Raw genomic sequence first — 12,832 nt, forward strand, 5'->3', positions numbered from 1 at the left:
TTCAGAGGACAGCGAGTCTTGTAAACTTACCTCAGGACTAGGGCCTGATCATTTTTTTTTCCTGTGAACTGGAGCAGTCACATGCAATTTGGGACCAGTTGTGGGTTTGGTCTGCTGGGTGCATGGTTAGCCATAGTAGCATGGGTGGTCAGGAAGAAAGCATGGGTAAGCTAAGGTGCTAACAGAGTAAACAGATTTGGGATAGACTCACATAGGTGGGTATGGTGTGGACTGGGCAACCTGAAACCCCCGGATGGGCTCTCAGACTGTGCTTAAGAAAGAGCCTAGAGATGGATTTCTTCTTCCTCCAAAAAAATCCCTTAGGGCTAGCAAATGATTGGGTGAAGCCTCTTTAGATTATCGAGAATAGTCTCTCTTACTTAAAGTCAGTGATTGCTTGACATTAACTGCATCTACAGAATACTTCCACAGCAACATCTAGACTTGCTTAAGTGGGTAACTGGGCCCTGCAGCCTGGCCATGCTGATATATTCAGCCATCACTAGGGGTGACCTAGCAGTGTGGTCCCACATCACAGCATGAGGTTGGTGCTTTGAGAAAAGGCAGGCCATGGAAAAACCAACTGTGTGAATGGAGGTACTGGGCCAGAACATGAGAGGACCCTGCTGTGCCAGAATGGGGCCTCCTGTTAGTGAGTTGACACCTCAGGGCTCAGACCACCAGGTAGGAAGCTTCTCAGCTAGCTTAGACAGCAAAACAGGTCTTGAGGGTATGGACGTTTAGTCCATTCTTCTGGCTGCTGAGAGACCCATCTTAGAGGAAATGGGGTGCTTTGACAGGAGCTTGCTTAGGTGGTGTTCTTGATGAAACCTAGGCTTGGAGGAGAGGAAACATCAGGGCTGGGACGCAGGGGTGCATTGTGAATCATGGTCTCAGATTCCTGCCGGTCACTGTCATTATGATTCTGAGGTGATGTTGGTGGTGTAACTTCCTGTACATAGATGCAGAATCCAATCTTGATCAATGGCTTACTCTAGAGGTGGGTACAGGACGATTCTAATAAAGATTATGAGAAGAATGCTGACAGTTGGCCTCGTGTGAGTGCAGAGCTTCCTAAGAAACCCAGATAGCAAGAAGGGCATACAAAACGATCAAATATTGAAGCCAAATACAGTGAAATCAAATCTGCTTGTCCCCAATTCTAAAGGACCATGCTGGCTGTTGGGCACTGGGTACATATCAGGAGCTGCTTAGTGATCAGCTTATATATTTTCATTTAATCTTCACAGTGACCCACTGACATAGGTATGGCAATTCTTCCCATTGATAGAATAGAGATTGAAATTTGAGAGATTAGGAAACCATCCTAAGTTCATGCAGCTCCTGTGTGGTGGCTCTGGCACACAGACCTACAGCAGTCTGACTCTAGGGCTGACTTGGGCCTGCAGCTGTCTCAGCATCCAAAACCCCCAGAGAGCCAACACTTTGTGAAACATACTGAAGACAACAGAAGACAGCTTTTTTGAAGAGTGATCCTAATTAGTCTTAACAACAACAACAAAAAAACCCGGAGTCAGATATTGAGGGTGAAAGATGAAAGATCAGAGAAGCAGAGCAGCAGCTACTAGAAACTTCTTACCTCTGTGAATCCTCAGACCAAACAAGCTAAGACCCTGTCTTCACCCATCTTATATTCCTGTCTCCACCTCCCTAGTGCTGAGAATAAGCTGTGCACCACCACTGCCAGGCTCTGTTTCTCTTTTAGACTGGTTCATTCTTGAGTAGCCCAGGGTGGCCTTGAACTCCGGGTCTTCCTGCTTCTTCCTCCCAAGTGCTGGGATTAAAGGTGTGTGCCACCACTACCTGGCCTCTATAGTTAACTAGAGGCTAGCTCTGCCCTCTGATCTCCAGACCAGCTTTATTTGTTAGAGCACAAACAACATATCACACAACACTTTTTCACGTCCGTCGTGGGGAATAACTGGACGAACATGGAAAGGACAGCTTGAGGAGATTTTACCAGATGAGAAGCAAACACAGGATGACTCAGTGCTGCTTCAAGTCTGACATGTCTGCCAGGGAGACTGGTCTTGCTACGGGGAGAGTAGACTAAAGGGAAGGAAGCCAGGGCCCAGTGTAGGTGTGATGGCAGGCACCGGCGCAGTTCACAGAAATGAGCTCCGGTCTCGTGGCTTACAGGGAATTCATCTTACGAATTTGTTGGAACTTTGAAACATAACATCTCTGCTGCTGGCTGCTCTGTGGGCTGTAGGGATGCTGCCTTTGAGCTCCCCACTCTGTCTGCTGTCTGCTCCTCCTTAAGATATCTGTAACACTCTGACAGGCAGAGCTTCCCTTTCATATGTTCAACAAGAAGCTTCAGCACCAGAAGAAGGTTCTGGACACAGAGTATATATATATACACACACACACATACTTAAATATAATTTCTTAATAAGCTTCACATTGAAATATTTCCTTTAAATTCTTTGTCCTCTGACTACAACCATAAAAAGAACAAAACACAGCAAAAATAGTGTGGCATGCCTAGCAAGCTCAAATAAGTGTCCATCACTCCCATGTCTCAAGTCAGGTAGAACAAGTTGGCTCTAATGACGGTGGCTAAGCTTCCTAACACATGTAGGGGGACATGGGCATTGATTAGTGTTGTCTGGTTTAATCAGGAGACATGGGTAGGACAGGACTTGTCGCTGGTGTCTGATCCCAGCACACTGGCATAGGCCTGGTCCAAAGTGATGGCAGAGGTACAGGAATATAGCAGAAATGAAAGGCTTGTCAGGTCTGGGCTTCTGTTGCATCCTTTTGGCCAAAGCAAATCACAATTCAACCCAGAACTAAGAGGCTGGGAGATATATTCAGAGTCTTCAATAAAAACAGAAAAGTCATGTGGAAAGGTGCCAAGAATGTCGTTGATTTTCCACCTGTGTGCCTGTTTGCTGAGGGTGGCCCCACAGGACGTGGACAAGTTTCTTTGAACCCTCCCTCCCCCTCTATATGGTCTTTGCTGTGGCCTTTGGGATAATGAGGGTAGATAGTCCTGTCTGTATACTTGGGAGTCTTCTGATTCAGTGAGGACACTATCATCAATTTCAGAGTGTTTACTGGCACAAGTCTCTGATGTGGTGTGTGTGCGTGCATGTGCACGTGCGTGTGCGTGTGCGTGTGTGCAGAGTCGTTTACCTTGCTTGAGTCAGGGTCTCTCTTTTGTTCACTACTGTATATGCTGGGATATCTGGCCTATGAGCTTTTGGGGTTTTCTCTGTCTCTTCTCTCATCTCACAGAGCTCACAGTGGGAACACTGGAGTTACAGACACACTATTATGGCTGGCTTTATGTGGGTTCTGGGGGTTTGAACTCATGTTCCTCACACTTTCATGGTAAGAACTTTAGCCATGAAGCCACCTCACCAGCCCTCTGGTGTGTTCTTGATACACACTGGCCATGGCCTTTATACCAGATGACGCTCCTTTCTGTCTTTTTGGCTGACAGTAGCGAATAGTTCTCTAAAGTAGAGTGCAAAACTCCTCTGAGATTTGTGCTGTCAAACATACAGCTCAGCAGTTGCTGCTCATTGCCTCATTTTTCTTAGAACTGCAAGGGAGGAGAGCGATTCTTTGGCACGTGTGAGTGGAGCAGAGGAGGTAAGAGCAAGCTGGGGAGATGTAGCCAAGTCCCTCAGTCAGCTCTCATATTTCCCCCAAAGACAGACCTGGAGAATCGCATCCTTGACTCTCCCATGTTATGGTTGTTTGATTGAAATACAATTGTCAGCAATCTTCATTTGAACTCCATAAGAACAGCAACCCCATCTGCTTTCTCTCTCTATGCCAGACTCCTTCCTCGGAGCCACGTGATAGGCATGCTGTAAACATGTGTTGAATAGGAAGGAAGAGGTGGCTGGAGAATGGCTATGGAGATTTTGAAGTTTCTGAAAGAGCAGGGAGGTTTAGACACTTCCAGAGAGGGGCTCTGCCATTAATGAATGGTGTGGCCCCAGACTGAATTCTCAAACAGGTGAAAAGGATATATAGACCACCAGGAGACCAAACGAGTTCACTAGGAACAGATCCTGTTAAACAAGCTTTGAATTCTTCCGTGACTGGATTACTGTACTGTTGTAACAGCCTGCAGGCACTTTGCTCTTGGCTCCCAGCAAGATAACTGACAAGATATTTTATAGTCAACAGGTGGATTTCTAACCAGACACTTAATTATAACTGAAATTCTCCTAGAAAGTCAGTTTTAGGGGAGAGGGCGGGAGCTCTCTTTGCCAGAATACCCTGGGACATGGCTTTCTCTTTTATTAGTGTGTATTCGGTGACTAGCATGCAGTCATATGAGGCAAATCTGCTATAGTTACAGGCATATTGAAGTTAGGTCAAAGGAACCTTCATGCTAAATATTCAAGCCAGGATTCCATACCAAATGGCCAGATCAAAATGATGGGCTGAAACGGAAGGACAAAGTTGAATAGGGATAAATTTGCAACTCAGGATGGACATTGAAAAGCCATTTACAGAAGTAAGGGATTACATGGCCCCTGCTGAACAGCACACAGCCAATTAGAGCCAGTTCTGTGATATGTTGCATTAGAAAGCTACATGCCTAAGCTGAGTTAGTAGGAGCCTGGTGCTAAGATCAAGGGGGACGCTTGTCCCCATATCCTCTGACTGTATCAGACCTCAACTATTCACTAGACCATTTACTGAGTACTTCCTGTCTCAGAGTCTGAGCCAGGCACTTTCCCAGTTAGATGAACTGGTGTAAGCTACAAGGAGTTCTCTGTCCTGGCTATACAGAAGGATCATTCATCCAGTGCTCGATAAATGCGGGAATCTCAAGATGGCCCACACCCTAATTTATAGTCGATTTCTAACCCCAAGCCTCTTCTTACAGGGAAGTGGGTGGATTTGCTTTCCTTCTTCATCAGTCTTTTGAAGTTAAAGTACATTTATTTATTTAGAGACAGGGTCTCAATGTGTAGTCCTGGCTGGCCTGGAACTCACTATGTAGACCAGGCTGGCCTTGAACCCATGGAGAGCTGCCTGCCTCTGCCCTCTGACTTCTGAGATTAAAGGCGTGCACCACCCTAACCAGCTTTCAGCATTCTTTTGATGCCCATTTGATGTTGTTCCGGGTCTGCCTGCTCCTATTTACCCATCTCTCCTCACTAGGTGCTGTTATCAATCTCTCCTTCTGCACAGCCTCTCCCATGTTTCTGTGGGAAATGATTGAGGAGAGCTCAAAATGGTATTGTCTGTGTGACTTTGAGTTTCAGAGTCCTTCTGGTGTCCTTCTTTCATGGATCAGATGAAAGTGGTTGGCTGGCTTTAGTTGTTTGGTTACCCTTGACCAGGCTACGAATGGGTAATGGTGCCCACTGCCCTGTGTGCATGTTTGTATGTGTGCATGAGTGTTTGTGTGTGTGTATATGTGTGTGTGGTATGTGTGTGTTGGGAGGAGTTATCTATAAACAGCAAATTTAGTCCTGTGTAAACCCCTTGGAATGAATTTTCCGCCAGAAAGAACAGAATTTTGTAATGAGACGCATATGAGAAACTACTAGAGATACAAATAATATTTATTGATTGATTTTAAAGATGTGTTTATTTATTATGTATACAGTGTTCTGACTGCATATATGCCTGCAGGCCAGAAGAGGGCACCAGATTTCATTACAGGTCATTGTGAGCCACTATATGGTTGCTAGGAATTGAATTCAGGTTCTCTGGAAGAACAGCCAGTGCTCTTAACCCCTGAGCCATCTCTCCAGCCCCAAATAATATTTATTAATTCCACTATTCCTGAAGAAGTGCTGGACTGTGGGAAGTATGGAATACAAAGGAGAAGGGCCTCCACATTAACCAATCTGATTAGTCCCAGATTATGGGGGAAGACTGGGTGCAATTCCTTTTGGTTTATTATTATTATTATTAGTTTTGAGCATATATTGATCTATTTTACATGTATGTATAGGTACATATGTGCCATGTTATACATGAGGTAGAGGACAACTCACAGGGTTCCTTCCTTCTCCCTATGTGGGTCTGTAGATCAGACTCAGGTGTCAAGCTCAGCAAACCCCTCTACCCATAGAGCCTCTCACTGGCCTGTTATTGGTGATTATTTTAAGATTTTTAGAAAGAGTAGTGCCTTGGTTTTAGGCTGAGATTTGCTTCTGCCTCATCTTTCTGCTTGAGGCTGGGATATATTTCTACAAGTGGCAAAAATATGTAAAATAGGATTTCAGCTGATTATGACAAAGCTAATACCTGGAAGAAGCCAAGGGCCGTCCAGAGGTCAAGCTGAGTGTCAAGGAACCTTGGTGATATTTGGCTTTTGATTATCAGCCATTTCCTGCTATGAGTTTCTCGCGTGCTACTGTAGCTTTCCCATCATTTATTGGGTACCGTTTCCCCTCTACTAATGGAATATTCAGATAATCTTTTGCACTGACAGCTATGCACAGCCAGAACCCCAGTTCCAGTTCAAGCCTCCCTATGATTATCATCATTAGGACTATGCCTGGTGGGATGAAAGTATCTTATCAGAGATACCTCTGTACTCTCTAAGAAGAGACTTAAGCATCTAAGGCCAAATGAAACAATACCTGTCTCCTAGGTCAAGCAGATAGCTTTATTTCTTGTGCAATTTAGGGTGAGACCTTCCTTTCTTTCAGCCTTACTAATATTATAGACTCCTAACTTCTTACCTAACTACTTCTAGGGATGTAGACTGAGCATATAGATCCCCTTTCTTGACATACTAACTCATCATTAGCTCTCAATTGACCTTCTCCTTTAACCACTCCATTTCAGGTTGTAAAAGAAAGCCTGGTGGTCACTGCCTGAGGAAAATTCTTACCTGCCTTTACAACCCCAGAAGAATTCAAGCCTGGTGATTTTGTTCTGCCAGAGGATCGCTATTGCTTGGGTTTATAATTGAACAGCTCAGAGACTTAGGAAACTGAGAGGTAGAGGGAGGATTTTGACCACAGAACTTGAGGATGAGATGGAAGATGAGGAAGAGTCAGATGAGGAAGTCCTAGATGGGGAAGAACGAGATGAGAAGAACCTAGATGAGGCAGAATTAAAATGAGAGAATTAAGATAGAACTTAGCGGAGCCAGCAGAGAGATATAGAGAGAATTCAACAGAAAGGAACTAGGCTTGAGTACAGAACTGAAGCTGTGTAGATAGGATTTTATCCCAGAGGAGTAAAGTAGATGGACAAAGAGCTTGGTGTACTTAGATTCTTTTCTCGAGAATAATCCTCGCAGTTCATAGTTTCTCTTCTGAGCCCCTGGGAAGTATATTATTAAGGCTGGTCCAATAATAATATACAGGAGCATGTGCTCTCTGTCTCTTTCTCTGTTGCTTCAGTGTGTGAAAGAATGTCCTGGAACCTCTAATCCGCAGGCAAAAGGCTTAGGGCAGAATCCCCATAGGCTGGAATGAAGCCTTGAGTCTGCAGATGGGCCATAGAGGGATAGAAAGAGACTAACTTATTTCCATGCTCTGCTCTGTGGTCCCCAGGTTCATTGTGAAGGTGCCCTCAGTGTTGGGAAATGGGAACCTGCAACCCATCTCTGTCACATGGTTCATATGTTCCCTGTTAACCGAGGAGAAGATGAATTCCTGGCTCTAGAGAGTCGCACGCACAGACTATTTTGCATTCCTGGATCCCTTGAGGCCCTTCCAGACCGTCACATCTTTACCTCCTGATTACCTGGGCTGATGAGGGAACACTGGTATATGTACCCAACTAAGTCATTAATCTTGGTGTCATCTGCTTGGCCGTGGACTTCACTCTAGGGCTGAAAGTTGTTTTGCAGAAAATTTTCAATCCTAATGATGTTTCCTGTGACTGATATTAGAATGGGTGAGATCTGTGAAGGCCGGCAAGCCAGCCAGTCTGTGGTCGGAAGTTATTTGCTATCAGAAAATTGGCCTTCAGTGAAAAGGTCACCTCAGATTAGACACAAAGTAAGTGAGCCAGCAGAGGTGCACAGTGATTATTCCTGCTCAAGCTTAGGTCCACAAATGCCATCTTTTTATGTAATTTCTTTCTGCTTTGAGAACCTATATATCACTTTCCTCTCTATTTGTGAATGTTAAGAGTGGAAATCAACCACAGTCTCTTAAAAACCCTGAGAACCCATTACTTCCATTTTCCCAGTCCTAGGGAGAAAGATAGAAGGCCAGACACTTTAAAATCCTTCCCTTTATAGAGTTCTTAACATAGATATATAATAGCCATAGATTCACATAACTGTACAAAATATATCCACTAACATGTTACTTTATATATACACCAGAATTATATTTCATAAATACAATACATATTTTAATATATGGTATGTTTTAATTTCCATAACTTCATGAGATAGGTATTATTATCCTTACTCTTACACATGCAGAAGCAAAAGAAACTAATTTTCTTACAACTTTTAGGCCAGACAGGGTATTAAGATACATATGATGGAAACCAACTCTACTTGCTTTGAGCAGAAGTTCATTTTATCAAGGCGGTCTGGGCAGTTCACAGGAGAGCAGAGAGGGCCAGGGACACAGGAAACACAGGTCTGGGTCTGCACAGCTGGAAATAATGGCAACAGAGACTCCATTTCTGCTCCTGAAGGTCTTAACCCTTGAGAGGGCTTTGCGACAGCAAGCCAGACAGAAGAGTGATGTGTCAGCAGTCTGGGGAAGGTGGGAAGGCTGAGGCTCTGGTGCCTTGATTGACAGTGCTCCATTCCAGATGTGGGATGGCCTCTCCTGGGAGGAGTCTGGAACACTTCCTGGCACTTACACATGGGAGGCTGTGAAAGGACTCTGTCAATACAAATGCAGGTGAAGTCAGATTTTGATGGCAGGTCCATTTGGTAGTAAAACTTCATAGGTTCCTGAAGAATCCCAGTATCATGGCTTTACATCTTCCCAGGTGAATTTACTGATTTGGGGTTCTGTTGCTCTCAGCAGGGTTCAGGCTGCCTAAAAACATATATATCTGAATGGCTTTTGTTCCTAAAGAAAAATATATTTATAAGAGGGAACAAATTGGCTTCAAACTCTGGTTTTGAAATGTAGGGAAAGTTTAAGGTTATATTACAGAGAATCAGTGGAGTTGTCATCAAGGGGAAAAAATGGTCCAGTAAAGTGATGTGGCACCAATGAGAGTTTGGGGCTTTTAAGAGAGTGGAACATGATGGAGCATCTTGTGAAAATGAATCCACTTGAGCAATCTCCTGAATGCTTTCTCTTTTTTTCAGCCACACAGGCAATGCATAGAAATGGATTTCAGCTGGGCGGTGTTGGCGGGCACACCTTTAATCCCAGCACTCGGGAGGCAGAGCCAGGTGGATCTCTGTGAGTTTGAGGACAGCCTGGTCTACAGAGTGAGATCCAGGACAGGCACCAAAACTACACAGAGAAACCTTGTCTCAAAAAACAAACAAACAAACAAATAAATAAATGGGTTTCCAAAGATTAAATCTTGCAAATAATTCTCAGGCAATCTCTGGGGAGTGCCTCCTTTTAAGAAGCCCCTACTCTCGAATTTGGTGTAGATTCTTTTAAACTGGAAAAAAAAAATCTCTGTTTAACACATAGGTTCATATCATAGAAAACATGTAGTCTCATTCAGTATGTTTCATTCAGCACTGTGTCTCAAGACTTTGTATGTGAAGACATACTGATCAATTTCGTGGGTTCATGTATCATATAATGCTTTATTATGTGACCATGACAGTCTCCTATTGATAGACATATAGTGTGTCCCTTGCCTATGCAAACAGTGTTCCTGTGAACAGATGCCATGTGAATCCATGTCCTCTGAGCCTGTCTCAGGATTGTCTGTGAAGAACTGCTCACTCATACATGTTTAAGTTTTAATGGTATTGACAAATTACCCTCAAAAGTGACTCTACTAAATTCTACTCTCACTTGTAGTTTTGAGAATAGTCATTTCACCATGCCAACTTTAGCACATGTCCAATTAGCAGGCAAGGTGCTGCTCCCTCACATGTCCCTGACCACTGGTTATGATGAACACTCTTATGTACACTGCTTGGCACTCTGTAGTTTCCTCCTAAATTGGCATCTTCTTATTTTTCAGTTTTGGACTCCCTGAGATGAGGGAAAGTCTGTTTTACCCCTGGCTGTACCTCTTATGTCTATCACAGGGTAATTGGTATTTGTGATATTGTGTGATGGTTTAAATAGAAATGGCCCCATAGATTCGTAGGGAGTAGCGCTATTAGGAGGTGTAGCCTTGTTGGAGGAAGTGTGTCACTGGGGATAGGCAGTGATGTTTTAGGAACTCAAGCCAGGCCTAGTGCCTCTCTTCTTGCTCCTGACTATCCATATGTAGAACTTTCAGCTACCTCTTCAGCACTATGTCTGCCTATGTGCCACAATGCTTCCTGCCATGATGATAATGGACTCTGAACTGCAAGCCAGCCCCAATTAAATATTTCCCTTTATAAGAGTGTTCCATGGTCAAAAGTGGGGGAGGGGGAAAAAAGAGTTTTTCATGGTCATGGTGTCCCTTCACAGTAATAGAAATCCTAACTAAGTCACTGTGTCAGCATTCTTGGAATGATCCAATCCACCACCACCTCTTATCTGACTGTGCATTATTCTGGCTTCAAAATATTGTCAAGACATAATGTAAAATCTCTCCAAAAGTGAGCTTTGACACACAGCTTTAAATCCTTCATATAAAAATCAGACCCTAGTTATTATGCTAATAGGAAATTGTTCTAGAAGCATCCCACCTCTTAGCAGTGAAGGGCTAAGATTGTCCCGCAGGGTGGCTATTCTAGCCCTGTCCTTTGTCCATGACCAGCCATTGCATTCAATACAATCTTTGCCCTTCTCTCTGTGTGTGTTCATGTGTGTGTTTTGAGAAGTAGTTACTAATGAACATTGAAAACAGAAAGACTTCAGTTGTCTTTTCTGACATTCCTTAACAAATGGTGGACCTCGTGACACCTCTTGGAAAAGGCTGCTCTCTCTAGGTCACCCTGGTTCCTACTGACATCTGAATTTGTGCCTTCTAGTTGACAATGCAACTGGAGATAAAAGGTAAACCCATCCAAGAACCGAAGACAGCCCAACACAACACAGTGTGCAGAAGGAGACCAAATAGGAAATGCCCAGGGGGCACCATCTACTGGGACTTCAAGGAAGGGAAGCCTAGGGCTGTTAGAACAACCCTGGTATATGTTAGCTGGGCTTCTGAGGCTCCCAAAGCAGGGCTGAGTGATGACGTTATGGGATGGGAAGAGGACAGAGGCAATGTGTTGGTGGAGGTTCAGGTGATACTGAGGAAGTTGCAGGAAGTCCATGCTTTCCCTTGTTTCCAGTTCACAATGACTTAGAGCAATCCCCACTCTTTTGAATGTTCCTGAAATGAGTAATGGGTATGGAAATCTTGGTTTGTGGTCTCCTTTTCCTCTAGAGATAGGCTCAGCACCCCTAGCAGACTCGTAAAAGAACCTTTGGCCCCCACATGGTGAGAATTACTGGTACAGGGAGATATTGGGAGGCAGTGTCAGATATGTGACTTGGACATAGGCTCCAGGAGATCTTAGCTTTCAAATCAATGACTCTTGACTCTGTAGGCAATGGTGAGTTCTACATGCTGCTTTGAGGGTGATTCAAGAAACACACAGGAGGTATGAACACCTACTACCTACTATATTTGTGTTAGGTGTCTCACACTGTACTAATTTTAAAGTTGAGAATAGGTGCTAGAGACATGGCTCAGTCATTAAGAGCACTCATTGCTCTTGCCGAGGACCCATCTTCAGTTCCCATCACCCACATGATGGCCCACTACCATCTGTCACTCCAGTCCTGGGGGACCCAGTGCCCTTCTCTGTCTTCTGCAGGTACTAGACATGCACATGATGCATATACATATATGTAGGCAAAACACTCATATGCATAAAATGAAATTTTAAAAATTGAGATTAATTTCACATAACTGTGAAACACCTTAAATCACACAATCTAATGTTATTTAATACATCACAGTGCTGGGCAGCCGCTGTGTTTATTGAGTTCCAAGATGTTTGTACCACCAGAAAGGAAATCTAATACCCACTAAGCAGTAACTTCCCATGGTTTGTGTCCTCTAGCCTGACTAGCCTGTTTTCTGCTCTATTGATTTATCAATTCCGTATGAATCATATAAATAGAATCATGTAATATGTGGTCTTTTGAATCTGCCTTTCTTATTTCTTTCCATAATGTTTTTGAGTTTCATTTGTATGTAACATGTGTCTATTATTGCTCTATAATTACTGGTCAATCTTTTATTGTATGAATAGACCATAATTTCTTATCTATTAATCAGTTAATGTACATGTTACCTATATATATCTCTGGGTTACTGTAAATTATACAGCAGTGAACATTCCTATTCAAGTATGTGAATACTTGTTTTTAATTCTTTGGGTGTGTGCCTAGGAGTGAAATTACTAGTTTGTGCGGTAATGTGTGTTTAATTATCTTTCTGATAAAGGTCTTATGTAGCCCAGGCTTGTTTCCAGCTCATTATATGGTTGAGGATGACCTTGAACTTCTGATTCTTTTGCTTCTGCCTCCTGAGTGCTGGGATTACAGGTGTGCACCACCATGCCCAGAAAGAGTTGTACCATCTGAGCCACATTCCAATACCACATATTTAATATTTTAAGGCTAAACTTAGTTTTATCTGTGTCTCCCTTTACTCACCAATTCAGTAAGGAACAGTTCTAATTACCTGTTAAAGATAAAAGATTTTCAGGTAAGAAAACCAAGGCCCCCAAAGTTAAATGGGTCTCAGAAGGTCATGGAGCTAA

The sequence above is a fragment of the Onychomys torridus genome, chromosome 5 (assembly GCF_903995425.1).
Source record: "Onychomys torridus chromosome 5, mOncTor1.1, whole genome shotgun sequence".
Classification (NCBI taxonomy): Eukaryota; Metazoa; Chordata; class Mammalia; order Rodentia; family Cricetidae; genus Onychomys; species Onychomys torridus.